Source organism: Silene latifolia, chromosome 6 (genome assembly GCF_048544455.1).
Source record: "Silene latifolia isolate original U9 population chromosome 6, ASM4854445v1, whole genome shotgun sequence".
Lineage (NCBI taxonomy): Eukaryota > Viridiplantae > Streptophyta > Magnoliopsida > Caryophyllales > Caryophyllaceae > Silene > Silene latifolia.
The window spans coordinates 21,708,236-21,736,070 of NC_133531.1; the positions used below are offsets into that span (position 1 = coordinate 21,708,236).

Consider the following 27,835-nt stretch of genomic DNA (forward strand, 5'->3'; position numbering starts at 1 on the left):
ACTTGCCTGAATCATACTTGAGCATTCTGAACAGTCCTGTCGAGTGTTCAATAAGTTTCATTTGGACAGAATCCTTTCCAATACTTCGTTTTACACATTGCTCCTGCATCATTCTCCCTTTCTTCAAAAAAAGAATCGACCCGATTCTTGGACCATCGGCCTCCCGGATCAAATATGAACCATCTCATCTTAATCATGATAGTAGTGATTCTTATGCAGCTTATATGACTCTTTCTTTTGTTCTTAAACCTAGTCCCCTTGAACCATCGGTTTTTGTGTCTTCTTCTTTTGTAGATTTTAAACAATCTTTGCTTGTGCCTTCCACCCCGCCTCCCTCCTTGCACAAAACCAGAATATTCGAAATAGGTGCTAGTAAAACCACCGTGATCAGCTCCCACATGAACCGAATTCAACAACAAACAGTATTGACAACCCCCACCGTAGAGTTTCTTGTCAATGGATACATCGAGTGGTGAACGATAAGTTTTCCTACCACGAAAATTTGAGCAATCGTTGACCTGTAGTAATTCCTTACTCGAAATCAGATTAGCAACGCTTGTTTCTCCCTTGGACAGATTTGGATTATAAACCAGGCCCTCTTCAACCTCTGGCTCGTCTTCTTTAATAGCAACATCAAAAGACTCGATATTTTCTTGTCTAATCGGATCAGCTTGGTTTTCTTCCTCTTCTTCATTGACTACTTCGAATGACTTCGGATCTGGTTCAATCTTTATCTCTTCTTCCTTCAATCCACAAGATTGATTAAGTTCACGCTCCCACTTCTCGTATTTCGATGATAGCTTATCAATTCTCCTTGTTATGTCCTCCCATAACAATTCTTCCTCATATTCCTCCAACATCTTCAATGCTTGCCTGAGTTTTTTTCGAGACATGGTAGCGCTGGTAACAAAGATAAAAAACCCTAGGACCGTCTTGGATTTAAGGAAATCAAGAGCCGAAGCTCTGATACCAATTTGATGTAAAATAACTTGGACGAACTAGATTGAACAGTGCGACCGTCTGTTCAGGATGGAAAACGTGTAAATCTGACAGTTTGTTTGAGTGTTCGTCTAAGTATTTTAGAATTAACGCATGAATTTAACTGAAATTGTTGTAAAACGTAAAAAGTAACAAAGTAACCGGGATAGTATGGTGAATCTCGCTCTCCGCCTCGCAAGGTACGAACTCGAAACACTCACAAACAACCTCGCAAGGAAGATTAAAGACTAAACTCGCAAGCCTAATCAAAACAAAGTTCACAATGGAAACTTCTATTAAAATTCTGAATCTCACGTGTTGAACAATGTCATACACGGTCCTTATTTATACTTCTACTTAGCTTGACTAATAAGCTATCTTCCCCTTTCCTAAACTAACTAGGAAAGTTATTCCCCTTTCCTAAACTAACTAGGAAAGTTATTAAACTAATAATAATTAAAATACAATCAGATTTAGGGTATTCTAATTAAACTAGGATTAGGAAATAACAAGTTTTCCTAACTTGACTAGAATTAGGATATAAGCTAACCTTTCCTAATCTTATTCGAAATTAAATAAGCTAAACTAATTCCACACGATTTAGGAAACTAAGATAATCCTATTTGAACACAAAATACTTATTACCTAATATAATTAAACTAGGATATGATTCCTTTTGGTAAGAAGTCTCGACATCACTACCTTGGATGCCAAGTAAACACGTGAACTTGCCTGAATCATACTTGAGCATTCTGAACAGTCCTGTCGAGTGTTTTTTTTTTTTGAAATTGTCATCTCATTAATAATCAACTAAGCGTAGGTTACTGATATAGGACCATTTTGCACTCTTTTTCCCTCTATTTTCATGCATATTCGACCCCATTTAAGGCGGTTTTGTACCCCCTTTACTCTCGATTGTAGTCCCGATTCCCTTCACTATGACACTTTGGCCCCCTTGCAGAAATTGAGGCGGGAACGGGCGAAATGAAGCTAGAAAGACGGGATTTCCAAGCTATGCATGAAAGATGAAGGAAATTGTGCTGAGGAGTACTCTCAGCCGGTAGGCCGGCAGCCGGCTAGCCGGCTGGGAGTACATTTACAAGGAAAATGAAGGAAGAAGTCTGGAGAAGCATCCCCAGCCGGTGGCCCGGCGGCCGGTCAGCCGGCTGGGAAGTCACATTGCTGAAGAAACAAAGGAATTGGAAGAAAGTTACAGGAATCTCCCAGCCGGTCAAACGACCGGCAGCCGGCTAGCCGGCTGGGAGTTCCTCCAAGGCAAAAAGTCAATCTTCAAAGTCAAAGCGCCCAGCCGGTCAAGGTGGTGGCGGCGGTTGACCGGCCGTGCACACCTGATGACTTCAAAACTTGTTCAAAACTTCCAGAGATCTCCCAGCCGGCCAAAGCACCGGCGGCCGGTTGACCGGCCGGGAGCGCACACACGTGTTTCAAAGCCCATTTCAATTTCTGTCCTAATCCTTGTAGAACCTATAAATACACCCTCTTAAACCCTTTTGTACACACAACCCTAGATCCAGAATTTTTACCCTTTCAAGCTTTAAACTTTCTTAATCTCTTTGTTAATCTTTCCTTAATTAAAGTAGTTCTTCAATCAATTAGTGATTGAATTTGGGTTTGTAAGAAGATTGAAGGATTTCCTTCTTTATTATTTCTATCCAAATTCCTCTTTCACTATTTTGTTGGTATTAATTCTCTCCCTATTTTCATTTGTTTACATTTTGTTCTTCTTTTAAGTTTGTTGATTGTTTATGTTAAGATTGTTGGTGTTGTTTGTTTGTTGTTGTTAATTTCATCATTGTTCATCTTTTTATTGTTGATCTTTCCTTTGTTTCTCTTTCTTTTGTTCATCCTTGGGTAGTTGTCCTCAAGGACTTAATCTTTGAGTTGATTTAGTTAAAAATTGTGTCTTTAGGCTTAATCACTCTCATAATTAGATTAAATCATCTTTCCTTACACCATTGTTAGATTGTTGCATGCTTAGTATTGAATTTCATCTTCTCACCATGTTTGTGACCAAAGTTTCCATCTTTATTGTTTATTTTGCAATTAGGACCATGATTAGTGAGTAGTCTTCCACTAGGGCTCGGTTTGACCAAACATGAGTAATTTCATTAATTGAATTTCATAAAGGCTAATTATTTGGGGAAATTGGTGAGGGTAGTTTAGAGGATTGACTTGGGTTATGGGTTGACTCTTGGGTAGTGTTGACTTACGACCCTTGACCACCAACGAGAGTTGGTTAGGTTGTGATTTGGATACCCGAGTTTTGACCCTATTGTTGACCCCGGTTGAGACCGAAAGGGAGAACCGGGGTAGGACACCTCTAATCTAGCGTTTGAAATCGACCCTCGAGAGAGGGAGTGGGATGACCCGGGAATTGATGGGGCTTAATGACCTTAGCAATTATCGGACTACCTTGGGAAAATGCATGTTTTTGGGGTAGTCGGGTATAGAGTTAGGGATTCCGACCTTCGAACCCGAGAGGGGGGTTGGTGGGTAGAGCTAGTGTCCTATTTCGAACCCGAGAGGGGGGTCTTAGGCGAATTAGAGCCGTCACCTCCTCACCTAACTACCCTTGTGATTAGCCTAGGGATTTAATTATGTGGAATTGCGAATAGTTTGGGAAGAACCGAGTCCTAGGCCTTTTTAATCATTTGAATTACAACTTATCTTTCGTTGTTGCTCATTTACCTTGCTTTTGTTTAGATTGCGCTTCATTTCATTTTAGGTAGCATTAGTATATCAACCATCATCTTTTATTTTCGACTTAGCTAAACGATCGGATTAGAACAATTAGTAATCTTTTCAACTCCTTGTGGGATCGACCCTTAATAGTGTACAACGATAAAATCGTGCACTTGCGAGGTATAGCTTGATACCATCAAGTTTTTGGCGCCGTTGCCGGGGAGTTCGGCTAGATATTAATTGTTTTCGTTCTTGTTTAGACTAAGTCTTTTGTTTCTAATCCCTCTCTTGAGTGTGTAGGATTTCTTGCATGGTTAGGAGAGCTCGAAGAGGACAACCAATACGTCCGATTGACCACGAGATCGAAGCAACCGCGAGAAGACTAAATTCGCTCCGTAGAAGAGGGCTTATAGAAACACCAATTCCTCAAGAAAATCCAGTAATTGAGAACCTTCAAGAAGGGCCACGGGTCTTTGAAACTTTCGAAAATCCTTTTGCAACACCGGAAACGGAAGTAACAATGGCCGCGGTCCCTATGAGAGATAACTTGGCTCCGAAAAAGGTGGTGAATCCGAGTATTGTGAAGCCCCCTATTCAAGCCAACAATTTTGATGTGAAAGCCACCTTGCTACAACTTGTCCAAGGGAATCAATTCGGAGGGGGAGCCACCGAAAACCCCAACGAGCATCTCAACGAGTTCTTGGATAGTTGTGACATGTTCAAGGCCAATGGAGTCACGGAAGATGTCGTACGCCTTAGGCTTTTCCCTTACTCTTTGAGGGGAAGTGCCAAGGAATGGCTTAAAAGTTGTGAACCCGACTCTCTTCGGACTTGGGATGATGTCTCTAAGGCTTTTCTCAACAAGTATTTCCCACCCCAACGAACCGCAAGAATCAAGAGTGAGCTCCAAGGGTTCACCCAACAAGAAGATGAGACCCTTTATGAAGCATGGGAGAGGTACAAGGGCCTCCAAAGGCTATGTCCTCACCACGGTATTGGAGATGATGAGCTCATCAACAATTTCTATGAAGGGTTAAACAATGATATGAAGATGAACCTTGATTCGGGCTCGGGGAAGGGAGCTTTGGATAAGATAGACCACAAGACGGCGAAAGAGCTAATTGAAGAAATGGCTTCTCGTACCTTTCATTGGAACAATGATAGGCACAAGAGGAAAGGGAAGTCAACGGTCGAATCGGCCAACAATGTGGAAGTGAAAGAGATGATAGAAGAGCTTAAGCAACAAGTTGCCTTGATGAGCTCAAGCAAAACATCTAGCAATTCTTCTATGAGGAACCAAGTCTATAGTTGTGAGCTTTGTGGAGACCAAGGACACCCACCCAATGAGTGTCCTTTGGTGGTTGGAGATGGAAGTTGTATGGAGCAAGTGAACGGGATATGGGAGTCTAGTCCGGCCAAGCAAGCGTTTAACAACAACCAATATCACCCGGGATTGAGAGCCCACCCAAACTTCTCTTATGGCTCTCAAAATGTCCAAAACCCAACCTTCCAACAAAAGTCACAACAACCAAACTTCCAAACTCAAAAACAAAACACAACATTCAATCAAGGTCCACCGGGTTTCCAAGGAAGAACCTTCCAACCTAGACAACAATTTCAATCACTTAACCCACCAACCACCCAACCATTCCAACAAACCACCCAGCCTTTCCAACAAAATTTCCAACCATTCCAACAACCCACCCAACCAAAGTCAAACATGGAACTCATGATGGAACAAATGATGAATCATCAAACACAATTCATCAACCATACCACCCAAAAACAAGAAGAGACAACCACCTCCATCAACCAACTTAGAACCCAAATGCAAGCCTCTCAACGAATGACGGACAACCAAATCTCCCAATTGGCTACCCAAATGAGCCAACTACAAGCCTCCCAAGGTAAATTCCCGGGTAAAACCGAGGAAAATCCGAAAACCATGAATGCTATTCACTTGAGGAGTGGTAGGGATTTGGAAGACCGGGAATTTGTCAAGAAAAGGAAGAGTAGTAGACCGGGCAATGTCATTGAACCTCAAATGGTGGTTGAACCTCCTAAGGTAATTGAAGAAAAGGAGGGAAAAGATGAGCTTGTGGAAATTGTTGTGGAAACTCCAAGAGTGATTGATGAACCAACAAGGGTAATTGAAGAGCCTCAACAACAAGTGGTAAGAACTTATGTACCACCGGTCCCCTTTCCACAAAGATTGGCAAGAGCCAAACTTGAACAAAAGTATGGGAAGTTCATGGATATGATGAAGGGTATCAACATTACCATGCCTTTCATTGATGCCGTAAAGGAGATTCCAAGCTATGGCAAGTTCTTGAAGGAGCTTATCTCAAACAAAAACTCTTTGAGCCCAACAACTACGGTGAGCTTATCCAAGGAGTGTAGTGCAATTCTCATGAATGAAGCTCCTCAAAAGCTTGAAGACCCGGGGAGTTTCTCCATTCCTTGTAAGATTGGGACCGTGCACATTGAGAGGGCTTTGTGTGATTTGGGGGCTAGCATTAGTCTTATGCCCCTCAAAATTTTCAAGAAGTTGAAAGGTTATGAGCTTTCACCAACAAGGGTTTATCTCCAACTTGCGGATAGGTCGGTAAGATACCCTATTGGTCTTGTGGAGGATGTCCCACTCAAGGTGGGGAAACTTGCATTTCCATGTGATTTCTATGTAATGGACATCCCCGAAGACTCAAATATTCCCATCATATTGGGGCGCCCATGCCTTGCTACGGGGGGTGCCATGATTGATGTGAAGAATGGGAAGCTTTCTTTGCAAGTGGGTGAAGATAAGGTTGAATTCTCCTTGAACAAGGCTATGAAAGAGCCTTCGGAAGAAAAGTCTTGTTATATGATTGATGTGGTAGAAGAATGGGTTGATATGAAGAAATTTGATGAAGACAAGGGTTTGCAAGGGTTCCTTGAGGGCAAGGTGAAGGATTGCAAGGAGCACCGGGAGTATGCTTTAGCTATGGAAGCAACAATTGAAGAAGACCCGGACAAAGAATTTGAAAGCTTGAGAGGAGATGGTAAAAAGGAGGAGAGATCTACGCCTCCTCAAGTGGAGTTGAAACCTCTTCCTTCTACTCTTAAACATGCTTTCCTTGGCCCTAATGATACTTACCCTATTATTGTCAATAGTGCACTCGATGACACCGAACTTCAAAAATTACTTGATGTCGTGAGAAAATACAAAGATGTCATTGGGTACTCAATTGATGATATCAAGGGGATTAGCCCTTCTTTTTGCACCCATCGCATTCATTTGGAGGATGAGAGTGCATCTTCCATTGAGCCTCAACGCCGCCTTAACCCCGCTATGAAAGAAGTGGTTAGGAAGGAGGTGTTGAAGCTCTATGATGCAAGCATAATTTACCCTATCTCCGATAGTGCATGGGTGAGCCCGGTGCATGTTGTGCCGAAGAAGGGCGGGGTCACGGTAGTCACCAATGATAAGAATGAACTAATTCCTACAAGAGTCACTACCGGGTGGAGAATGTGTATCGACTATAGGCGCCTCAACAAGGCAACTAGGAAAGACCATTTCCCCCTCCCTTTCCTTGACCAAATGTTGGAAAGACTTGCCCAACATTCTCACTTTTGCTACCTTGATGGGTTTTCGGGGTTTTTCCAAATCCCGATTCACCCTAATGACCAAGAAAAGACCACATTCACGTGCCCATTCGGCACCTTTGCTTATAGGCGCATGCCCTTTGGGCTTTGCAATGCGCCGGCCACATTTCAAAGATGCATGCTAGCTATATTTTCCGAATATGTCGAGAATATCATGGAGGTGTTTATGGACGACTTCTCGGTCGTAGGCACCTCATTTGATGGATGTCTAGCTAATTTGGGTAAGGTCTTGAAAAGATGTCAAGAGAGTGGTCTAGTCTTGAATTGGGAGAAATGTCACTTCATGGTGACATCCGGGGTTGTTTTGGGTCATGTAGTGTCAAGTAAGGGCTTGGAAGTTGATCAAGCCAAGATTGAAGTGATCAAAACACTACCCCCTCCCACTAATGTAAAAGGAATTAGGAGTTTTCTTGGGCATGCCGGTTTTTACCGGAGATTCATTAAGGATTTTTCTTTGATTGCCCGACCTTTAACTTTGTTGCTTGGAAAAGATGTGCCATTTGAATTTACTAATGAGTGTTTGGATGCATTCAATAGGTTGAAGGAAGCTCTCATCACCGCCCCAATCATGCAACCTCCCACTTGGGGAGAACCTTTTGAGTTGATGTGCGATGCTAGTGATGTGGCGGTGGGAGCGGTGCTAGGACAAAAGAAGAATGGTAAACTCCATGCCATATATTATGCAAGCAAGACTTTGGATGAAGCTCAATCACACTACACTACCACCGAAAAGGAGCTTTTGGCGGTCATATATGCCATGAACAAGTTTCGTTCTTATTTGGTGGGCTCTAAGGTAATTGTGCACACCGATCACACGGCGTTGAGACACTTGCTAATCAAGAAGGAGTCAAAGCCCCGCTTGATTCGGTGGATACTATTGTTGCAAGAGTTCGATATCGAGATTAGAGACAAGAAAGGTGTAGAAAATGTGGTAGCCGATCATCTTTCTCGGCTACTCCATGTCAAGGATAAGGATGGATTGCCAATTGATGACACGTTACCGGATGATCAACTATTCGCACTAGCTTTGATGGATACCCCGTGGTACGCGGACTATGTAAATTATTTGGTATCCGGGGTCATCCCACACGGTTATGATTCCCATAAGAGAAAGAAATTCTTCCATGACCTTAAGCAATATTTTTGGGAAGAACCGTGTCTCTACAAAGCTTGTGCCGACGGGATAATTAGAAGATGCATCCCCAATGAAGAAGTTCAACCCATAATCTCTCATTGCCACGACACGCCAAGTGGAGGGCATGGTAGTTCACGAAAAACCGCCGCGAGGGTGCTCCAATGTGGATTCTTTTGGCCTTCCCTATTTCACGATGTGGCCACCTACGTCAAGAAGTGTGACAAGTGTCAAAGAAGTGGTAACATTTCAAAGAGGCATGAAATGCCAATGAACTACATACTTGAGGTGGAGGTATTCGATGTATGGGGCATTGACTATCAAGGCCCTTTTCCCTCATCAAATGGGAATGAGTATATTCTTGTTGCGGTGGACTACGTGAGCAAATGGGTCGAAGCAATTCCAACAAAGACTTGTGACGCAAGATCCGTGACCAAGCTCATGGAGACAATCATATTCCCCCGGTTTGGAGTCCCACGAATTGTGATAAGTGACCGTGGAACTCATTTCCGAGAGAGGACTCTTGATGCTTTACTCAAGAAGCATGGGGTGCAACATAGGCGGAGCCTTGCCTATCACCCACAAGCCAACGGCCAAGCCGAAATCTCTAACCGTGAAATCAAGATGATCCTCGAAAAGACCGTGAGCCGGTCGCGGAAAGATTGGTCTACCAAGCTCAACGATGCATTGTGGGCTTACCGGACCGCTTTTAAAACACCAATAGGAACTTCACCGTTCCGGTTGGTGTACGGTAAGCCTTGTCATTTACCGGTTGAGTTGGAGCACAAGGCACATTGGGCCATCCGTCTACTTAACTTTGACTTAAAGAGCGCTGGGGAGAAGCGGCTACTTGACCTCAATGAGCTTGAAGAATTCCGACTAGAGGCTTATGAGAGCTCTAGGTTGTACAAGGAAAAGACCAAGCGGTTCCATGACAAAGCTATTATAAGGAGGGAATTCAAGGAGGGGGACTTGGTTCTCCTCTTTAACTCAAGGTACAAGCTCTTTTCGGGAAAATTAAAGTCAAAATGGACGGGGCCTTTCACCGTGGTCCGAGCTTTTCCCTATGGGTCGGTTGAAGTTTCCGATGGAGACCAAACATTCAAGGTAAATGGACAACGGCTAAAGCACTACATTGCCGGAACCCCTATTATCAAGAATGTGAGCTCAATTGCCACTTTTATTCCAAGTTATTGATTGTCATTCATAACTCCGTCGAGCCTACGACATAAAACAAGGGCGCTTCATGGGAGGCAACCCATGCATCTTTGTATATATCTTGCATTTAGGTAGAATTTGAGGAATTTTGGATGGATACTACTTGTCAATTTGATTGTTGTCGACCATGAGTGTTGAAGATTTGGGGTTTTTGTTTGATGAACAAGCGTTTGACCATTTATTGGCCTTTATCCGACGTCCTGAGTCGGGTTTGAAAGTCGAAAACACGGAAAACGAGGCCAATAAATGATGGGAATTGGAATAAGGGGTTTATTGAAGAAATCATGATGAAGGGAGTCCCAGCCGGGTGACCGGCGGCCGGTCTTCTGACCGGCTGGGAAGTTCCTGTAAATTTGTTGGAATTTTGAAGAAAACACAAGGAATGGTAGTCCCACCGAGTCGGCAGAATGCCGGTCCACCTACCGGGAGTGCGATACAATTGGAAATGTAGCAAATTGGATTGAAGGAAGTCCCCCGGCCAAGCAGCCGAGCCGGTCCACCGGTGGGGATACGCTTAGGAGGGATTTTCAACAAAGTTGTCTTAAGAAGGAAGTCCCAGCCGGCAGGCCGGCAGCCGGCTCACCGGCTGGGAATGCATTTATGAAGAAAATGGAGATTGGGTGAACTCCCAGCCGGGTGACCGGCGGCCGGTCTTCTGACCGGCGGCCGGTCTTCTGACCGGCGGCCGGTCTTCTGACCGGCGGCCGGTCTTCTGACCGGCTGGGAGTCTTCTGATACTTTTTGAAAAATCTTAAAATTACACGAACTCCCAGCCGGGTGACCGGCGGCCGGTCTCCTAACCGGCTGGGAGTACTCTGATCGTGTTTTAACACCAATTTCACCCAAATTCCTTCCTTATTTTCGACACCTTCTTCTCTCCTCTCTCACCCTAACCCTAACTCCCCCTCCCTCATTCCCATCAACAACCTTTCCCACCACCTACCACCACCTCAACAACCTATAACCACCCCAACCTCCTTCCCAACCTTTCACCCACCATCAAAATCCCAAACATGGCCCCAAAGAAAAGAGTGAGGAGAGGAGACTTGGCTCTAGAGCAGGCGGAGGCGGTAGCGGCGGCGGCGACCGACATGAGCTCCGATCCCGACTTCCCGGATCTCCAATTCACCTCCATAACAATGAAAGGTAAATTCGTTCTATTCAAACGGCGCCCCATTACCCCTACCCGATTTATTGATAGGCAATCTATGCGGGAATTAGGATTAGATCAAGTTACTCTTGACTTATTTGATGGGGTGGGAATGAAAATGATGTATGGAATTCATGAGCGGACCTATGTCCGTCTTACTTGGGAGTTTTTGAGCTCCCTCCGTCTTGACAAACATCGCCAAACCCAAAAGGTAGCCTTTTTGCACTTTAGATTGATGAACAAGGACTACTCCTTGACCCTTCCGACCTTCGCATCCCATTTTGGGCTTGACACTAGCCCTCCTCACAAGGCACCCGAGACATTTGACCATGGGGCCTTATGGAAGGCTATTACGGGTTTAGATGATGTTAAGGGGGTCAAGAGAGCCGCCAACACTGTCCACAATGCGGCTATCCGGGTTTGGCATAGGTACATGGGTTGGACCATCTTTGGCCGAGAGGAAAATCATAATTTCAGAACGGAGGAATTGGAAATTCTCGGCTCTTACCTTCGTTCCAACCCAACTACTTTCAAAATTGACATTGCCCACCATTTGGCCCTTACTTTACAACGGCTTAGCAATTCTCCGGCCTCTAATACGGCCGTTGTCGTGGGTGGACTCATCACCCATTTGTTGAAGAGGCTCAATCGGAGGGTCAACTTGGGTGGCTTGCGTTCTATGATTGGTGATACAATGTTGTTCAAAAATTATATCCACCACAACCTCGGTTGGTTGAAGACCAACCCGAATGATGGCCTAGACTATTGGCAAATTCGGGTTGATGGAGTTGATCGAAATTCTATCCCTCTTCCCAACCCCGACAAAATAAAAGTAGTGCCTAACCAAGAATATTACTTGCTTGAGATTGAAAATCTTGAAGATCCCTCCATCCCCCAACAAATTAACCCTAACCTTCGGTATGCTCGTGGCCGACCCATCATTCCCGCAAGGTCCACCTTGCGGTATGCCACACCGACTACTCCTTTTGTCCCCGGCCCCTTGCAACAAGGAGAGGGGTCCTCCAGTCAACAACAACAACAATCACCCCCTCTCCATGCCGACCTCATTTCCTTCATGGCGGAGATGAAGATTAATATGACAAACGCCGCAAATGAGCGGCATGGCCTTCAACAAAGACTTGACCGGATTTACTATGACCATTCTCTTGGTCAATTCCCGGTCTATGATGATTGTATGAGGAACCAATACAAACACCCCTCCGGCCTTCACCCTTCCTACTATTTATTCCCGGATGGTGGACATCCGGAAGATGGGACCTTCAAGTACGGCGATATTAACTTGCGGCCCGACTATTTTAGTGCCCCGGTCTTTCCCACCCCGCCTACCACCCAAGGGGAGGGACATGACGCGAGGTGGTTCGGGGTGCCCTTCAATCTTCCAAGAGGGCGGGTCTAGTGGTGCCGGAGGGCACGGGAGATGTTTGTTGGTATGAGCCAAGCCATGGAGGATTTTAGCTCGGATGTCCACTTGAACACGGACGATTTCATCCGTGACTCCGAGTTCGGGGGAATTCAAGGTGATGGTGATGGAGATGAAGATGGAGACGGTGATGGTGATGATGACTTTGAGTAGAGCCTAGTAATGAGGGCTCTACTTCTTCTTCCAAATGACAAGTATGATTCCTCCCTTTTATCCAAATTTCTCATTCATGTTTAAATTTTTCGCATGCATTTAGTTGATAAAGCATTTAGTTGCATCATATAGGATTGCATTAGATTTCAATTTTGTAATATATTGTCACATTTAGTAATTGCATTCACTTAGCATAATTTGCATTGTCATTTCAATTTAGCATATAGAATAGAGCATGCATTGCATTTTCAAAATAAAAACCAACTAAAAATTGAAAAATGACAAAAACACCAAAAACATGTTATTTTCTTTCACTAAATATGCCCTCCCATGTCTATAAATAAGTGTGGGGAGGGCCTAAAAAAAAAAAAACAAAAACTTGTCTTTTAATTTGTACTCCCTCCACACATTTATTTCCATTTGGAAGTAATGTAAATAAATAAGTGTGGGGAGGGAGTTTTCATATCAAAAAACCAAAAATATGTCCTTTTAATTTTTCAAAACCAAAAATCACAAAAATATGTTATTTTCCCTTTGAAAAATCAAAAATCAAAAAAATATGTTCATTTATTTCCCTTCTCTCCCTATGCTTTTGTCCATTGAGGACAATGTACATCTCAAGTGTGGGGAGGGAAATATCCACTCTTGTGCATATTTGTTTATATTTGTAAATGTTTATAAATTAGAGAAAATGCCTAAAAATCGAAAAAATTTCGGAAAAATTCAAAAAAATTGCATTGTATATATATGTTTTGTCTAACCTTTTGGCTTGGCACATTGACCACTTGAGGCAAAAAGGAGCTAGAAGACCGCTTGGTATAATCCTTCCTATCTATTGCTCCTTTTACTATTCTTTCTTTTTGGTATCTTTGATATTTTGAAGGAGGATGGGAATTTTGTTGCTTTGGGTGTCTCCTTGGGAGACCGTTTGGAATTTTGGTGTTGATGTGCTGCTAGGTTTAGCCAATTTGTTGCACGTTTCATTTCATGTTTGTTTGAATTTCCGCATGCATTTGTTCACATGTAAATACTTGTTGCATTTCTTTCTTTTGCATTGAGTTTGTAAATAAGCTTTTAAGGAAGAACATGGTCAAAGGAAGGGAACCAAGTACCCCCATGATGAACTAATGTGCCCAATCGTGCCTTTCCCCTCCTCGTGACTCGCACCCGTGGCCTCTTAGTTAGCCGAGGAAGGAGGGCTTGACCAAAGAGTTTAGACCAACCTTGTGAGACCTAGGGCCGTAGACTAGACCTTTGGCTCGACTTAGCTACTCAAGGGTAAGGATAGAGCCTCCTAGGGTGGGTACATTCATACCCCGCCCTCATCTAGGTTTGAGAGTAGGCCTCCTCGCGAGGCGTGTCACATCACTACGCATAAGTGTGTCGCATCGTCCTTAGACCATGAAATTGCATTACATTTTTGTGCACATAATATGAAGCAAAAAAATCAGTTTGTATGAACCTCACAATAGCCAAATAGCCATGTTTTCTCCCTTGCATTGATTTCCTTTTTGATTCACCCCTCTGAGCCTTAGCCTATTCCTTTTGGCATACCCACTAAAAGAGCTACATCCCAAAAACACCCCTCCTTAATCAAGAATGGGTCATGATTTGTAGAAGTGTCTAGGTGGTGGAGTCGGAATTTGGTGATGGACGAAGTACATGTCCATTGGGTCGAAAATTTTGTCTACATTTGGTGTTGTATATAAAATAAGAGGTAAATTGTAATGAAAAAGCAAAATAGAAAAGAGAAAATGTCGTGAAAAAATGAAAAAATAGTAAGTCATGTTGTATATATGTTATAAAGAAAAGAAAAAGGCAAAGCAACACCCCAACTCATCATTTAATGGGGTAGAAAAAGCCGTTGCTAAATAAAAAGGGGCAAATTGATGTTTTTCCAAAGATGAGTCGGGTTTACACATTTTTTGCATGGCTTGGGAAACCGAGTCGTTGTTACGGTGTAGACGTTACCATTTGTTGAAATAAAAGGAGTTTTATCAAATTTTTCCTACTTGAGTTGGGTTTATGCAATTTTTGCATAGTTTTGGTCATCATTGCTATGTTAGGGCATAGACGTGTCTCATGTGTTGCAATAAGAAATGGGATGTGATGTGTCGACGATTCTTGATTTGAGCCCCACATGTCCAAATGGTGCTTGCACCAATCCCGTTTCGGCCTTCTCCTTAGCCCCGTTGAAACCCTTGCTTCATGTTTTGTGCATTTTTCCCATTGTTTGCATTTCATTGGACATAGGACGGTTTTACACATTAGATTGCGGGCACGTTTTCGCTAGTCGAGTTAGTTGAGTGATTTTGGATTGCTTTTTGTCACAAAAATCACCTTGTTCTTTAATTGAGTGACGAGTGAAAACCGTGAGGATGTCGTTGCCTTGGTCCCCTTAGTCATGGGTCCTTTGGTCGAATCTTGTGTCGGCCTTGTAATTCTCGGCGGACTTGCCCTTTCTTCCCTTTCCCCGCTCTTGAATTTGTTTCTTGAGCATTGGTCACACAAGGGTTGCTTTTGTCACATTTAGGGGGTTGGCACCTCAATTGGCACTTCCGAGACGCAGTACTCCGACCGAGACCATGTTTTGTTATTTGAAAAATCCGACCACTTAGATGAGGAAAGTGGATCATTTTGTTAGATGCATTCTATTTGTTGATTACGTGCTTTCATGATGAATGTGTCAAAAGTTTTGTAGCAAGACCCAACTTGCCTTGCAATAGGGCACCCTCCCCTCATGGGTGTCAAATTGTGAGTTGAAGGGGCGTTGAGTGCGCTAATACTCGATCGGCTTAAGTAATAGTTTAGTCGAGTGATGCTTATATTGTGCATCCACTCTCCATATCTATCATAATAATGCTTTGTGTAATTGGTTGAGGACTTACTCGGGGACGAGTAAGGTTCAAGTGTGGGGAGGTTTGATATAGGACCATTTTGCACTCTTTTTCCCTCTATTTTCATGCATATTCGACCCCATTTAAGGCGGTTTTGTACCCCCTTTACTCTCGATTGTAGTCCCGATTCCCTTCACTATGACACTTTGGCCCCCTTGCAGAAATTGAGGCGGGAACGGGCGAAATGAAGCTAGAAAGACGGGATTTCCAAGCTATGCATGAAAGATGAAGGAAATTGTGCTGAGGAGTACTCTCAGCCGGTAGGCCGGCAGCCGGCTAGCCGGCTGGGAGTACATTTACAAGGAAAATGAAGGAAGAAGTCTGGAGAAGCATCCCCAGCCGGTGGCCCGGCGGCCGGTCAGCCGGCTGGGAAGTCACATTGCTGAAGAAACAAAGGAATTGGAAGAAAGTTACAGGAATCTCCCGGTAGGTCAAACGGCCGTGGCCGCTAGCCGGCTGGGAGTTCCTCCAAGGCAAAAAGTCAATCTTCAAAGTCAAAGCTGCCCCGGCCCGGTCGGTGGCGGCGGCCGGTTGACCGCCGTGCACACCTGATGACTTCAAAACTTGTTCAAAACTTCCAGAGATCTCCCGGCCAGCCAGCACCGCGGCCGGTTGGCCGGTAGGGAGCGCACACACGTGTTTCAAAGCCCATTTCAATTTCTGTCCTAATCCTTGTAGAACCTATAAATACACCCTCTTAAACCCTTTTGTACACACAACCCTAGATCCAGAATTTTTACCCTTTCAAGCTTTAAACTTTCTTAATCTCTTTGTTAATCTTTCCTTAATTAAAGTAGTTCTTCAATCAATTAGTGATTGAATTTGGGTTTGTAAGAAGATTGAAGGATTTCCTTCTTTATTATTTCTATCCAAATTCCTCTTTCACTATTTTGTTGGTATTAATTCTCTCCCTATTTTCATTTGTTTACATTTTGTTCTTCTTTTAAGTTTGTTGATTGTTTATGTTAAGATTGTTGGTGTTGTTTGTTTGTTGTTGTTAATTTCATCATTGTTCATCTTTTTATTGTTGATCTTTCCTTTGTTTCTCTTTCTTTTGTTCATCCTTGGGTAGTTGTCCTCAAGGACTTAATCTTTGAGTTGATTTAGTTAAAAATTGTGTCTTTAGGCTTAATCACTCTCATAATTAGATTAAATCATCTTTCCTTACACCATTGTTAGATTGTTGCATGCTTAGTATTGAATTTCATCTTCTCACCATGTTTGTGACCAAAGTTTCCATCTTTATTGTTTATTTTGCAATTAGGACCATGATTAGTGAGTAGTCTTCCACTAGGGCTCGGTTTGACCAAACATGAGTAATTTCATTAATTGAATTTCATAAAGGCTAATTATTTGGGGAAATTGGTGAGGGTAGTTTAGAGGATTGACTTGGGTTATGGGTTGACTCTTGGGTAGTGTTGACTTACGACCCTTGACCACCAACGAGAGTTGGTTAGGTTGTGATTTGGATACCCGAGTTTTGACCCTATTGTTGACCCCGGTTGAGACCGAAAGGGAGAACCGGGGTAGGACACCTCTAATCTAGCGTTTGAAATCGACCCTCGAGAGAGGGAGTGGGATGACCGGGAATTGATGGGGCTTAATGACCTTAGCAATTATCGGACTACCTTGGGAAAATGCATGTTTTTGGGGTAGTCGGGTATAGAGTTAGGGATTCCGACCTTCGAACCCGAGAGGGGGGTTGGTGGGTAGAGCTAGTGTCCTATTTCGAACCCGAGAGGGGGGTCTTAGGCGAATTAGAGCCGTCACCTCCTCACCTAACTACCCTTGTGATTAGCCTAGGGATTTAATTATGTGGAATTGCGAATAGTTTGGGAAGAACCGAGTCCTAGGCCTTTTTAATCATTTGAATTACAACTTATCTTTCGTTGTTGCTCATTTACCTTGCTTTTGTTTAGATTGCGCTTCATTTCATTTTAGGTAGCATTAGTATATCAACCATCATCTTTTATTTTCGACTTAGCTAAACGATCGGATTAGAACAATTAGTAATCTTTTCAACTCCTTGTGGGATCGACCCTTAATAGTGTACAACGATAAAATCGTGCACTTGCGAGGTATAGCTTGATACCATCAGTTACAATGAAGATAACAAATAGACAAAGGAAAATCAAGATTGCTAACGTAAAAAATACATTCAAAATAACTATCTAAATACTGGTAATGGCGCTGCCGCTCCAAAATCATAAATTTCTTGAATCTATGAATAATCGATGTCTTTGCATCCTTCTTGATGGGAGGAAACAAGTGTAGCCGTCTTGATGTATTCATCCACGAAACAAATCTGATAATCTCCCCGTCGATTAAAACTTATTATATTGATAACAATCCCACGAAAAAAATGGAAAAACCCCGAAAGAAGGGACGGAACAACAGATCTCACCAAAAGGGAGACTATTATTGAAAATAAGATAGATCTGCATAATATTAGTTGTTTAAGAAAGCTTTTGTGGGGCTTACCATCGATGGATGATCGATGGAAGCCCCCGAATAATAATGGAGGCTAGGTTTTTAGAGAGGGTTTTTTTTTTAGAGAGAGAGAGAGAATGAATAATGATATTTTAGATAGGGATTCATTAATAATGTAAATAAGGAAGGAAAATAACGTCCTGTCGAGTGTTCAATAAGTTTCATTTCGACAGAATCCTTTCCAATACTTCGTTTTACACATTGCTCCTGTATCATTCTCCCTTTCTTCAAAAAAAGAATCGACCCGATTCTTGGACCATCGGCCTCCCGGATCAAATATGAACCATCTCATCTTAATCATGATAGTAGTGATTCTTATGCAGCTTATATGACTCTTTCTTTTGTTCTTAAACCTAGTCCCCTTGAACCATCGGTTTTTGTGTCTTCTTCTTTTGTAGATTTTAAACAATCTTTGCTTGTGCCTTCCACCCCGCCTCCCTCCTTGCACAAAACCAGAATATTCGAAATAGGTGCTAGTAAAACCACCATGATCAGCTCCCGCATGAACCGAATTCAACAACAAACAGTATTGACAACCCCCACCGTAGAGTTTCTTGTCAATGGATACATCGAGTGGTGAACGATAAGTTTTCCTACCACGAAAATTTGAGCAATCGTTGACCTGTAGTAATTCCTTACTCGAAATCAGATTAGCAACGCTTGTTTCTCCCTTGGACAGATTTGGATTATAAACCAGGCCCTCTTCAACCTCTGGCTCGTCTTCTTTAATAGCAACATCAAAAGACTCGATATTTTCTTGTCTAATCGGATCAACTTGGTTTTCTTCCTCTTCTTCATTGACTACTTCGAATGACTTCGGATCTGGTTCAATCTTTATCTCTTCTTCCTTCGATCCACAAGATTGATTAAGTTCACGCTCCCACTTCTCGTATTTCGATGATAGCTTATCAATTCTCCTTGTTATGTCCTCCCATAACAATTCTTCCTCATATTCCTCCAACATCTTCAATGCTTGCCTGAGTTTTTTTCGAGACATGGTAGCGCTGGTAACAAAGATAAAAAACCCTAGGACCGTCTTGGATTTAAGGAAATCAAGAGCCGAAGCTCTGATACCAATTTGATGTAAAATAACTTGGACGAACTAGATTGAACAGTGCGACCGTCTGTTCAGGATGGAAAACGTGTAAATCTGACAGTTTGTTTGAGTGTTCGTCTAAGTATTTTAGAATTAACGCAGCGGAATTTAACTGAAATTGTTGTAAAACGTAAAAAGTAACAAAGTAACCGGGATAGTATGGTGAATCTCGCTCTCCGCCTCGCAAGGTACGAACTCGAAACACTCACAAACAACCTCGCAAGGAAGATTAAAGACTAAACTCGCAAGCCTAATCAAAACAAAGTTCACAATGGAAACTTCTATTAAAATTCTGAATCTCACGTGTTGAACAATGTCATACACGGTCCTTATTTATACTTCTACTTAGCTTGACTAATAAGCTATCTTCCCCTTTCCTAAACTAACTAGGAAAGTTATTCCCCTTTCCTAAACTAACTAGGAAAGTTATTAAACTAATAATAATTAAAATACAATCAGATTTAGGGTATTCTAATTAAACTAGGATTAGGAAATAACAAGTTTTCCTAACTTGACTAGAATTAGGATATAAGCTAACCTTTCCTAATCTTATTCGAAATTAAATAAGCTAAACTAATTCCACACGATTTAGGAAACTAAGATAATCCTATTTGAACACAAAATACTTATTACCTAATATAATTAAACTAGGATATGATTCCTTTTGGTAAGAAGTCTCGACATCACTACCTTGGATGCCAAGTAAACACGTGAACTTGCCTGAATCATACTTGAGCATTCTGAACAGTCCTGTCGAGTGTTCAATAAGTTTCATTTCGACAGAATCCTTTCCAATACTTCGTTTTACACATTGCTCCTGCATCAGACCGCATGTTAGAATGGATCTAAAGGGCATAATAGAGTCGATCAATCTTATGACCTTAGACAACTTGATAGATCTAGCAATTGATTAAGGGACCCCCTATAATTGACCTAGTGAACCGGAAATCCTAGACTTTTAATATCATTGTTTTAAATCCTTTTAATTACTCGCAATTAGTTGATTAGATAACAAACAAAACAAACCCCCCAAGAAAACGGTTACCTTTAGACAAGTTAAATATATACAGACTGACTATTACCGCCTCCCTGTGGATTTGATACCTGTCTTACCACTAGCTATTCTTGTTAGTTTTGAGATAGTTTTACTTTGATTTGGTAATACGACTTTAACCTTGTCAAATTTTGGCGCCGTTGCCGGGGAGGCAATTATTTTCTGTTTGTTTTTATTTAGTTTGTCTTTTGTCTCAGGGAACTTCAGTTCCTTGAGACCGTTCTAATGATTTCCATCCAGTTTCCACAGGGTGAAGATGAGAACTTCCACGATTACATGCATAGATAGAATGATTGGATTCGTTCTCATAAATACGAAGGCAAACTCTCGCAGCTTACTGTGTGCCTTACCATCATAAGAGGTATGAACAAACAAACTCAAACCTATATTGACTCCATAGGTAAGGGAGATTATGGTGGTAAGAATATTGAATATGTCCTTTCTTTCTTTGAATGGCTTGCTCTTGAATGCAATAAACCCACTTTCTCATTTCAGTCAGATATGGATGAGGGCATGAGTGAGACCATAGAAACCGTTTTAAAGAATGAAAAAGATATTGATGAAAACTTAGAGGATGAGACCATATGCTCATTTGATAACCCCTTCTTTGAGGATAATCTTAGACCCCTCTATGACGATTTTACAGACAATGAGTCACATGAGGAAGACTTGACAGACCCCTTAGATTAACCCTTTTGTGATGAGTCTTGGGATAAGGAGAGTGATGATGCGCGATTCGAAGATCTTGAGGTTAAATGGGACTCGTGTGATGATTTGCTGACTCTTTCTTTTGATACTCCCCCTTCAGTTGTTACATTTGATTCTAATTTTGAGTCTAGTGAGATTCATTTTAAAACACCTGTGCAAAATGCATATTTTGATGTTTCTGATGTTGAAGATGATATTGATGAATACTCTGCACAAGGGACCCCTACTAAGGACCCTTCAGATGCTTTGATATGTTTTGAGACATGTGCAGGTGAATCTCCCATTTGGAAAGCTGAGTTGGATGCTTTAGAAGCTGAAATATATGGGATAGAGACTATCAACAATGGGAACGCGGAGGTATACGAGTCAGTGAATACTCCTAGCATGGTAGAGGTAATATATTCTTTTGCCACTAATTCTGTCATTAGGAGCGGTAGACCTCCTGACCAAGAGGTAATTGTTGAAGATAACTTCATAAGGATTACCGGTGCGGTGAGTGAGAAATTACCTCGTATGACTTCTACTTTGTGTTTTGATGCTCCTTATTCTTTTGGTTGGACGAACAAATTGATGCGGTTTTATTATAATTGTCATCAAAAATTTGATATGCTGAGACGGTCTTTAACAGTGATTTTATATGCTCTTGTTATATCTTGGTGCTACTTATGCTTTTGTGTAGCACATGCGCAGATTTATGATCAACTATTAAGAGCTTTGAGCTGTTTTGATTGTGCCCAATTGCGGGTAATCGATATATAAAGAAAGGAAGGGGACGGCAACAGGTTCCTCGATCGAGTAAGACGAGGCTCGATCGAGTAACCACGTTTTTGGGTTTATTTCGTAGCTGACTTGATGTGGAATTGCGCGGTTGATGATTTTACCCCTATTTTTGCAGCTAGTTTGGGGGAATCATAAGCTCTTACCCGGTATTATCTTCCCTTGTACCTTCTTTAATTGTATTATCTATTTCTTTTCCATTCCTCTTGTTAGTTGTGTCCTTTAGGTTGCTGGATTTGTGTGTGATTGCTATGTTGTAGGCGTCACAATGAGGACACTGTGACATTTAGGTTTGGGGGAGGAGTTTATTTATGTTTTGTGCTTTATTTATTGTTGTGTGCATTTATATAAAAATCCATAAAAATTAAAAAAAAATTCAAAACACAAAAACATGTTTTTCCTTTGTTTTTAGGCCGAGTCTTGGTGAATTAGATAACAATGATGTTAAATTGCATTGTTTTTGCATTTGAATCTCAAATATTTGTCCATGTACATTATTTTGACTCGTTAACCATGAAAACAAAGCTCATAATTCAAGTCTTAACCGTATTGACATGCCTTATATTGATTAGATTTGACACAATTATATTGGTAAACTACTTAAATTCTGAGGTCTATAGAGCTTCCTAGGCCAGGAACATCAATAAACTGGTCTCATTGTCAATTAGGCTTGAGTGTGGTTTCTCCTTGTGGAATATGTAATATCAAACTGCATAAGTTTGACTTGATTTCTTGATACTTTTATTGCTTTCATTTGACTAAGTACATGTGGATAGGCGATTCTTATCGTTCAAATAAGCCTTACATTACCTTTTGTTAGCCCGTTTGAACCCTTGTAGTCAATCTTAAATTACATCATATGAGCTACAATACAAGAATTTGCCTACCTTTTCGGGACAGTCTCAGTTGCTTGTTTATTATGTTTTTTTTGCTATTATGGTTGGGTTGGGTTGGGACTTATTGTTGTCTTGTGTGTATAGCAAAGTACTTTTAGAAATTGTGTTGTATCCTTGTGTTGGAAAAAAGAAAAATATGAAGCAAAAAGAAAAGGAAAAAAAAAAGAAAAAAAAAAGAAAGAAAGAAAAAATCGAAAAAAGAGAAAAGAAAAGAGATTGCTTCATTTGGTTTTGTCAAGGATCAAAAGGATGGTCATTAGAGTCTAATGCATAGTTGGAGAATACTTCATTCATTCTCATGTGTTGTAAAGTTGAGATTATTTCTCTAAGTTGGGTGTATTTATTATCATAGATTTGGTTTTTGATTTGGTTTAGCGCTACGACTACCGTCTTAGCTCCACATATCCATAACGTGCTTTGGCACAAACCATTTCTATCCCTTTAACCCATTTGTCACCCTTATTGTCCTTGATACATGTTGTGGACAGCGGGCCGCCCACGGGGGCGCTTGGTGAGGATCGAAAACAAGCGTTTGCATTTTGTATGGAGTCGCCACCAATTTTTATGGGAAATTGGAACCGTTCGAATACCTCGTGTCATGTCAAGACACAAAGTAGTGACATGAACACTAAGTAATCGTTACCCTTAGCATTCTATGTCTAGAATGACTCTCGTGGATGCCAATGAACACGGGTGCTCACGGAGATCTGGAGTAAGGGGTGAGGGTACGTATTAGGAAGCTCTTTTGATCGAACACCTAATCCCGCCCGCCTCGATAGCGGCCTCTACTAATGATTAGGGAAGTTGTCTATACTTGATATATCGTCGATTGTAATGCATGCAATGCAACATCCAAGTTTTAATCCTAGCATGTGAAGATTAACTAAGTCGGTTGACAATTAATTAGCATATAATTGGGTCGAAATTGGAGTTAATATTGATTTACATGTGAAAACATGCAAGCAATAAAAGGAATACAATAAATTACAATAATTACATTGGATTAGGCGATTTATGTCGAAAATACCTTTAAAACGGATAATTTGATAAAAAGAAATAAAAGAATAAAAGAATAAAATTAATGAAATAAACGAACATAAATTAGCGATATTACGGATATTAGTTAGTTAATTACGTAAGCTCATTAAACTAAGTCAAAGCAGAAACGGAGTTCGGGACGAACTCACCAGAACAAAGCAATAGCAGAGCTGCGTCCTTTGGAATAGCGCAGAGACGCGCGTCTTTTGGCTTGGTCCCGGTCGTGAAGCCGTAATTGCAAGCCGTTAATGTTAATCGGTAAATTTTAATGATCAATTAAATTATTTACTCGGATGGAAGTAATTAACAGGTTATTTAACATATGAATGGGGTCATAAAACAACGAAACATGGATGAGACGGATTAAACGGATTATTGACAAGATTGAACGATAAATTAATGACAAATTAACAAACTAAATCAATTAATTAGGTTAAATACAACGGATTGAATGACGAATATATGATAGTGACGATAAATAACAGATGCAAATATATCAATGACGAATTCCAGAGACTCAACATTGATGAATTGAATCTCTACAACCCGGATTTGAATTTATGACGAAAACCCGCAAATATTGATTACTTGGGATTTAAGTCGGATTTATAATGGATTAAACATGTTAATGATGACGATAAATATACATGTGAATTATATATGCTATCATGATGAATGATTAACAAACAAACGAGACAAACAAAAAGGATTTGACGAATGACAGAGGATGAACGAAGAAGAAAGGAAGCAGGAACTGCGGCAGCCTCACGAAGAGGCGCAGCAGGAACTGCGCTCCTTCGAAGAGGCGCAGCAGTTGCTGCGTCTTTTCTCGACGTCTATCTACTGGAAATCCGCAAAAACAGGTTTTAACAAAGGGTTTTAGAAATCGGTTTTAATGGTGTTTTCGACATAAATCTTACAACGATGATACAATAAATAAAATACAATAAATAAAAGAAGGAATATACACCCTCAGACTTACATGTTGACGAAACGAGATGTACTAAGATATCGACTAGTGATGCTCGACGCGAATGCAAAGAGAGTGCCCTCGTAAGAGGAAAACGATTGATTAATTAAAGTTGATTGAGTGTAGTTGGTCAAATTGGTCGGTCATGCAACGGAGAGGCTGGTACCCGGAAAGATCCGAGCTTACGTGGTCGGAAGTCCAAGCACGTAGGCGCCAATTAGTAAGAACAAAGTCTAGAATGCAAAGGGAGAAGAGAAGGGCGGACACTCGCGTGAGAAATATGAGGAGCGAAGGCTCCTATTTATACTAATCACACGAAGGAATTATGGTAAGACTAGGATACGGAAGGAAAGATCCGGAAACAACCGACTTAGGTTAAAACACGGAAACTTGAACAAAAAGAAAGCCCTGGAGGAAGAGGCGCAGCAGAGCTGCGTCCCTTGGAAGAGGCGCAGCACTTGCTGCGTCCTTTCCCGGGTAGGTTCCTCTGCGCGTAGAAAACGCGTTTGACAGCCTGTCGTATTTTAGGCATAACTTTCTCTACAAGACTCGGAATTAGGTGATTTCGGTGGCGTTGGAAAGCTAAGAAAGAGATCTAGAACTTTTTGTGAAATAGGCCTGACCCAAAAAATCCGTTATCACCTCGTAAAACGGGCCTAAAGATCGGGTTGTCATTTTAACTAAATGAAATGCACATTTTGTAATGTAAACTTTATGTTTAGCCTAATGAAGTGACATGAGACTCAAAATGAGATATAATCTCAACATTTTATGACATCCTAACCTTAGGTAAACAAGCACATTGCTTTGACTCGGGATTTGACGGTTTTAGGAAATGAAGACGGTTTTTGACCCGGACTCCAAATGTACTCTAATTACTGTCAAAACGACCGTATCGGCACGTAGATGACAACTAAGAGGTAGACATAAATGTTTGAGCAATCACTTGACGATAATCTTACGAGCTGTCACAAATCGTTCCGCGTACCAAACATGCGGCCCAATCATCACCGGGTGGTTTGCGAGGGGTGCAGAAACGAGGTGTCTACAGAGCCCCCACTTTGACTGAGGCTTGGACAAGGCGAAAGTCAAAGTATAGCCATCAGGTCAATCGAAGATTACAACCTGACGACTATGGCGACGCGAGGCGCTCAAGGGGTCCGAGCCAAGGACCGTCGTCGGGAACATTTTAGAGTCTGTCGACTATCGGGGAGGGTCGTTTAAAGTCCATTAGACTACGTAAGGAAGCTCGCCAGCCATAAGAAGAGACCATACCTGAGACTTCTTTCTCGAGATGCTTCTGGAGGTGCGTAGGAGCTAAGGGTAAGCGTAGGAGCTAAGGGTAAGACCTAAAGGATATGTAAGGATTTGTGCTAGGGTGTGGGACCCTAAAGGAAAGCATCGACGGGAAGGAGGTCAAATATAAGTTCAACTTAAGGGGTAACCAAGGTTTGGGTGTAGGAACTCTAAGGAAAAGTGATTCTAAAGGAATATGATCCTAAAAGGTATAAGGTGATCCTAAGGAATATGATCCTAAGGGTAGAAGTGTATGAACTCTAGGGAGTTTGGGAACTTAAAAGAAGCTAGGTGTGCGGACCTGGGTATACGAACCTAAAAGGACGGCTGGTATGGGAACTTAAAGGCTTATGAACCTAATAGGAATTGGGATCCTAAGGTTAAGTTTAGGAACTACTGGTTTACTAATTGTTGTTTTGGACACATGCATCCAAGCTTCCTATGGTATGGGAACTTCAAAAGGATTTATGGGTTTATGAACCTAAGGTCGTTGGTGTGGGATATTAAAGGCTTATAAACCTAAAGGAGGCCATTTTGGGATCTAAGAATCTAGGGGTAAGAATCCTAACTTTGGGTTTACGAACCTAAGAAAGGAGGCTCTGGTTTGGGAACTTCTGGAGAACAACACCTTTGCCGAACTCTGTGAGGAAACAATAATATCGAGGATAGCGGGACGTCGGTAGAAAGCTGGCTGGGAATCGCTTGCGTCGGTCTCAAGCGAACTCTGGCAAAAACTTGAGGTTGAATCTGCTTGCGTCGGTCTCAAGCGAACTCTTGTTGGGGAATATATTGACGATTAGGAACATCTTGATCGCCATGGAAGAAATCTTGAGTGAGCAATACTGCTGCGCTGGAGAAAAGGATTTGAGCAATACTGCAAAATACTGCTGCGCTGGGGACAAATATTTTGACGACTAGGAACATCTTGATCGTCATGGAAGAAATCTTGAGTGAGCAACATCGCAAAAATCTTTGCTACTGGGAGAACGAAGACTTGGGTGAAGCCCCCAGTTGGAGCGAGCACTGCTTCTGATACTTACCTGCATGGTTAGTAGCCACACAAGAATGCAATCTAATATGCAAATAGAACATAAACACATACGCACGTAAGCAATTATCACATGGGCCTCGAATGAGGAAACACATAGGTTTTGCAAAAGTTGTTTCTTTATAAAAGTTGTTTAAAATTTGCTCAAAGAAATTTGTCGTTTGTAATGCGTTATGCATATTCAATGGGCTTAAGACATAGGGCTTGACATGACACAAACCTCATATGGACGCAAAATATAGACTTAGGTTGGACTGACGCGACACTAACTTAGATTTGACGCGACACAGGGATGACCTTGACAGACTTTGTTTAAGTATGCGTAACCCCAGCCAAGTACGGGTGACAACGCGTATAAGTTCCCAAGATAGGAGAATTGCAAGAATGATGAAGGCATATAAAAGGCAAGGCATGAGGCATGGATCATCTGTCTACTTAGACATCTTCGTCGCCGCTTGCTGTAAAAGAGACCCCTCTTGAGGCACGATGACTTGGAGAATTGATCTAAGATCTTTGTCATTGTCTGGACCGAGTACTAGCTAGACTTAAAGGAATAAAAGAAGGGTGGCATCTTGGAAGAGAAGCCCCCAGGATGATAAGATAACTCTGGACTTTGGTAAAAAGGAGGCTGGGCGACAATAAGGAGCCCCCAGTATAGAGGTAAATTTGGTTGAGGAAGGGATGTTAATTGAGGTTGGAAGGTTGAAAGAGAGGTTGAAAGTTGATGGTTGAGATAATTGATAATTGAGATTAAAAGTTGGAAATGGGGATGGTTGTGTCCATGAGGACTGCCTACGTATTCACGTAAAGTGAAATCAAACCAGATCGTAGTTCTGAGGTTTGGTTAATTTTGTTTGGGTGTTGTGGTTGTATCCTTCTTTGGTAAGGAAGGACTGCCTACGTATCCACCTGAAAAGGTGAAATCAAACCATGCTCGTAGTTCAAGTGTGTGCCTAAGCTATTTTGTTAGGGCCTTAAAGTGCATGAGTCACAAGGGTAATATTCCTTTGGTGACTCGAAGAATCGATTTGAGATAACTCCCTCTGATCATAGACCAAAGAGGTATGATTAATTTTGTTAAAATTTTCCTTGTCATATGAGCACACCTAAAGGTGGACCCTAGGGATGGATATGGGTATGTCCCGTCC

At 41.7% G+C, this 27,835-nt stretch overlaps 1 non-coding gene across 1 annotated transcript; it reads right to left on the minus strand.

The window, feature by feature from the left end:
- Positions 1–4,570: 4,570 nt before the first annotated feature.
- LOC141589260 (small nucleolar RNA R71) lies at positions 4,571–4,677 on the minus strand. Its single transcript, XR_012520208.1, has one exon. It is a non-coding gene; the product is annotated as a small nucleolar RNA R71 (small nucleolar RNA).
- Between the last annotated feature and the right edge of the window lie 23,158 nt (positions 4,678–27,835).